This window comes from Gossypium raimondii, chromosome 11 (assembly GCF_025698545.1).
Source record: "Gossypium raimondii isolate GPD5lz chromosome 11, ASM2569854v1, whole genome shotgun sequence".
NCBI classification, from domain to species: domain Eukaryota; kingdom Viridiplantae; phylum Streptophyta; class Magnoliopsida; order Malvales; family Malvaceae; genus Gossypium; species Gossypium raimondii.
In genome coordinates, this window is record NC_068575.1 from 27,001,995 (window position 1) to 27,007,994 (window position 6,000).

Sequence of the window (6,000 nt, forward strand, 5' to 3'; positions counted from 1 at the left end):
TCATGCTTAGACCCAACCTGAATCTGGCCCGATTCGGCCCATGAACATCTCTAGTTTAAACAAAGTTTTGGTCACCAAAATTTAATTTCAGTAACATTATCGACTTGTAACATTTTAATTATTATGTTGTTATTTGACATTAAAGGTGTGATGGAAGTATCACATGACAAATAGTATCACTAAACGCCAACATGTCTTCCATGTGTAACACCCCATACCCGACCTGTCCGTCGGATCCGGGTATGGAGCGTCACAAATGGACCTATGCTTACTAATTGCTAGCTTAACTACTATATAACAGTCTAAATTAAAATTTAAAAATTTAAAAATAATAATTTTTATGACTAATGCCTTAAGCCACCAAATGCTTAGTCTCTTAGATTCCTATCTTTAATATGATATTTTTTATTTACAATGGCCCTTTTACAAATCTTAAACCTTAACTAAGGACTATTTGTCCTAAAATCCAGATTCTAATTGTGCTATCGGGCTTCGTTGTTAATGATCCTGTAGCAAAGCCGCTAATTATGTCCTTTCCCTATGTGCATGACTCGATCCAACAATGATTCTTGATCTTCACTTTACTTGGTTTCGTTCCTCCTTTGAGTCCTCGATCATCTTCACAAGTCCTGCTAAAATTAGTTAACTTCGTAAGTTCGATTGAACTTAGTGAGTTTTTATACCGATCATGATTAACCCTATCATAATCGTAAAATAAATTAAATATAAATTTACCCCCTGCTCACTTAAGGCAAGTTTGCTTTGTTAGGGTGGCGGACTCCACCCAATTGTTCGAGCTACTTGGCTTGCCATGAAACCTTCCTCTAGTCGAATTCTCCGCTCGACTGCATCCCTGACACTTCGCTATCTCGACGAATTCATTCCTTACTTCTCATATTTCTTTCCTTACTCTTTCCCCCTTACACGAGTGCTCATCGATCTTAAATTAACCTGGTTGTTCATCGGTTTCTTATTATGAACCCTTTTGGTATCCTTTTCAACTATCCGTCCAAGGATTCTTAGGACATTCCTTCCTTAGTGGACTTGTTCATACCAATCCTTAGTGGCTTTCTATGGTCTGGCTAGTCCTTGGCAAACACTTTCTTTCCATACCTAGTCTAGAAAGACTCATCAACTCTTTCATATTGTGCTAACCTTCAGCACGACTCACCACTTTGGCGAACCCATCCTTGTTCCACCTTATTGTTCGGAGAAGGGGGATTACTTCCAGTAATCTACCTCTCATACCAGTCCTTTCTTGGGTATTTTTCTACCCCATAAGTGAAGGGCAGTCCAACTTGCGAAACTAATAGGTTATTGCCCCTGCAACTATATGAGCTTGTCATCTCACTTCTCCTATACCTCTTTATTGCACTCTTCTTAGTAGCTCATGATTGCGGATCCTATCTTGTGATCCTTGGATAATCTCATGTCTTACATTTCCTTAACAAGGTCAACTCTCGCCTAGCCTATCTTCTTTAAATTCTCGTTGGGTCTTCGCCCATACCTTATTCCAAATTTGGCTTTCCTTAAACTTTTATTCCACCTTTGTGGTTTTCCCATACTTGGCACTCTGGCCATTTACCCTTCGCTTGAGGTTTTGACAGATTTACCGTGTCTATTTTCTGGCAGACTCTATGGGTTGTCATAGCTGAGCTATGGTCTTATACCCTTCTTATCTTTTTTCTCATGTTTCTGCGAACAGAGCCAGTGTTTATAATTAGACGAGCACTAAGTAGTTGCTTTCGTAATGGTATGTCGTTGGGGAAAGCTCAGTCACTATACTATAGTGGAATGACTTTGTGACTAAATAAGTTTATAATTAATAGGTGAAAAGCCAGAACTTAATTATAAATCATTTGAGCCTCAACTTCATATGGCCAATCGGTCACTCCGTTAGCTCGTTGAAATCAGAAATGAATTGCGTGTTTGAATAAAAATGAAATGAATGAATAGAAAAAGAGAAATGAGAAACATTTATGAATGATTATGGTTTTCCCCGAAATGGAGAAATGGAATCATTTGGAAATTAATGTAGGTTTCTAAAAATGGAAATGAAAATGAAAATGGAAATTTGCAATCCTATACAGGATTAATTAAAAAATGATGGAAGAATGAGTTTATGTTTTTGGATTGTTTTGAAGCACGAAAATGAAAATAAATCATTCGGTCATAGAGAACATATTGAGTTGAGACATATTGAATGAATTTTCTCAAAATTTTACCGGGGGTGAAATTGTCAAAATTTTACTAGAGTAAAATTGGCATGAGAAAATTATTTAATATGTAAATATTAAAATTTATTTTGGGAAATAGAAAAACTGAATTAAATTGGATCACATTATAGAGTATTGGGTCAAAAAGGCCTAGGAAGTACTCGTAATTAGACCTGATGTGAGAGAGACCCAAAACCCCTCATATAACATGAAGGGGGCGACAACCCTAATAGAAATACAAAGATGAGTCGTTCACCCCTCTCCTAATCTAAGTATGATGTTGTTTTTCTATTTAAAATAAACACCTATAGTTGTACAAGTGTTCTACCTTCTCTTCCTATAAATAGACAGAACACGTAGAGCTATTAACACAACTTTTGAGAGATTATTATTCTACCAAAAATAGAGAGAATTTATTCTCAATTTTTAAATATATTTTTCCAGAATAACAATTTTATCAATTTTTTAAAGAAGAGAAAATTTTTGTTTTCACCCCAAAAAGAAATTTTTTTTCTAGTTCTGTGTTTTGGTTCAATTGGTTTGAGCCCACACTCAAAGTAGTTTGTGGTATGAGAATAACGGAGAAGATCATTTGGTTGAAAGCCAAAAAAATCAAGGATCCGCTTATCAGAAAATACATGTGCGTATTCGGTTAAGGTTTATTACTATAAATATCACAAACTGGTTGATTTTCAAATTTTTAATTTTTCGCTGTGCAAGATAACCATTTTCAAACTGGGTTTTTATCCAACAACTCAGTCTACTGTCAGGGCTTATGTTATTCGAATTCATGGGGAGGTTGTTGTCTTGATGTCATTATCGATACATTTTGTAACACCCCTAACCCATATCTATTGCCAAAATATGGTTATAGAGCATTACCGGAGTTTACAAATTAATTTAAAGACATTTCATTTCATCAAGCATTCATATTTAAAACCAAACAAAATCAAAACATTAATGAGGTAACATTGACCAATTTAACTTATACATGCCATTCAATGCATTTTCCCCTAACATGCACAAACTCAACATTCAAGTTAGTTCAATAATTTCCATGTATCAATAATATATATACCATGATTGATGAGCTCATCAATTCCATGATTTCCATTTCCTTGTTATTTTTCCATATTTATCCCGTTGAACTACTTGAAATTTCGATGGATTTTCAGGGGTACACCTAAGTGTACAAATCCGGGTCCGTCAATTCATATTCATGTGCGCACATTTCCATTTTAGAGAGCACACTCCCGCGAACCTCATCCTTACAGCGGGATTACCAGTCCAGGCTAAATCCCCTGTAATATAAACTCATAAAGTATTGTCGGGATTACCAGTCTAGGCTAAATCCTCTGTAATGACAATTACTCTAATCAGCTTGGATCTGAATTACCAGTCTAGGCTAAATTCAGGCCCTAATTCGGATTACCCGTCCGGGCTAAATCCATTTTCCACATATTCTTTGGGAGGGCTATATCAGGATAGGATCACCCGTCCGGGCTAGATCCTTTTTACCGTTAATTCCTTTTCAAAGATCCATCGAATTTTCCTTTCATTCAACCGGGATTTATTTTCTCTTTTCATCAAGAATATCAATACTTCATCAATTATCATACAATAAACATCCAAATCATATTCACATCAAGAAAAATATATTTCAAGCATTTAAGAATACAATTCAAGTTACACGAACTTATCGGGCTAAATTGAAGAAATACCAAAATTCAGGGATATTTTGGTAATGTTCCATTTTCCTCGAATTTCCACCCAATCTTGATCTAAATTAATATTTCATTCAATTTATTAATTTAAATAATAAAACAATTCATTTCATACAATTTGGTCATTTTTGACATGTTTACAAAATTACCCTTAAAATTTTACTTTTATTCAATTTAGTCCTTGAACCTAAAACATGTAAATTAGCTATTTTAAAATAAACTCATATTAGCTGAATATTCACATATATTTTTCCTCCTCCTCCACTCTATTCCACATCCTTGATATATACATAATACCACTATTTAATTGTTTACTCATAACAAGTCGCTCATTTGAGTCATAGTCACTAAATTAATTATATATTAAGCTACAGAACTCCGAATTGAGATCCGTAAATTTTATCTGAAACTATACTTACATATATTCTTACTATAAAATTTTCAGAATTTTTATTTAGCCAATAAGTACAGTTTATTCTTTAAAGTTCCCTGTTTCACTATTTGACAGTTTTACCCTCTTCACTAAAAGTTAATTATCTTTTTGTACAGAATTTGGATGATGTTTCTGTTTGTTTATATTGAAAATATGTTCATTCAGGATTTTATACATATAAATTTAAGACTCTAATCATTTTATCCATTTTTTTATGATTTTCCAAAGTCAGAATAGGGGAACTCGAAATCATACTGACCTTATCTCACAAAATTTATTATAACTCATGATTTAAAATTCCATTGCTTACACTGTTTCTTCTATGAGAAACTAGACTCAATAATATTTAATCCCTTATTTTTTTTTCATCCTCTAATTCAATTTCCACGATTTATGGTGATTTTTCAAAGTTAACCTACCGCTGCTGTCCAAAACTGTTTTAGGGCAAGATGTTGATAATCAAATTTATAACACCCTCATTTCCTTTCTCTACAATATTTTCTATCAATTCCTCTTGTTTCCCTTCACTAACATATCAAGAACATATACCCTTATATAATAAAACCCTACATTAACATCAATTTCATACTTTTTCAATAATATCAAACTCAAAAATATATTGAAATCTTGATGTTCTTACTTTGCTCTATTGATTTCAATCTTTAACTTAATTTTCTCTCTCCTCCAGCCTCTATTTCTTGAATCTAACTTGATATTCTAGCTCCCCGTGGTCTCCTTATCAATTTTCTCTCTTGGTGGCTATGGAAATTTCTTTGATTTCTAAGTGAAAATGGTGAAGTTTTAGTGAGAGGACCAAATTGTAAAGAAAAGAAAGTTTCTTTCTTTCTTTTCTCTTCATACGTTAGAATGCATGGGAGAAGATGATGATTCTTCATCTTTTCTTCCATATATATATACTAAATAAAATAATAATAAAATGATAAAATATCATTTAAAAATCATATTAAATATTAATAAACTAATATTTATTTATTTATTTAATCTAAAATATCTCCAACATCATCATTATTTTCTAGATTTCTCTTTCTTCTAATTGACCATTTTGCCCTTTAGATATTTTAAAATTCCATCCTTGAGTCATCACTTAATTTGGTAAAATTATGATTTAGTCCCTCATAATTCTTCATCTATTCAATTTGGTCCCAATTCATCCATTTTCCTTAGTTTCTAGATTATTCCACCCTTAAAATATTTACACTATTGGTCCTTCAACTTTTCATATTTACACTTTAACCCCTCAAATTTTGAGTATTTACTCTTGGGTAACAAAACTTTTTCACTTTTGCAATTTAATCCTTTTTTAATTAATATGTCATAATATACTTCCCAATGTTGTCATAACTCAAAATTCTCCTTTTGTCACTTTATTTCCTTACTATATCAAAGATAATATCTTCTGTAAAAATTTTCAAGTATTACACATTTCCTTAAATTTTGATATTATTCTTGATATAGATTGGTTAACTTGTAATGAAATGGTAGAAACTGTAAACAAAACTAGATTGTATTGTGATAACAGAAGAGTAAATCGATTACTGATCGAAATGACAGATCTGAATATTCCACCAATATCATGGTAATGTTATCTGCTCAAATACTGATCTAA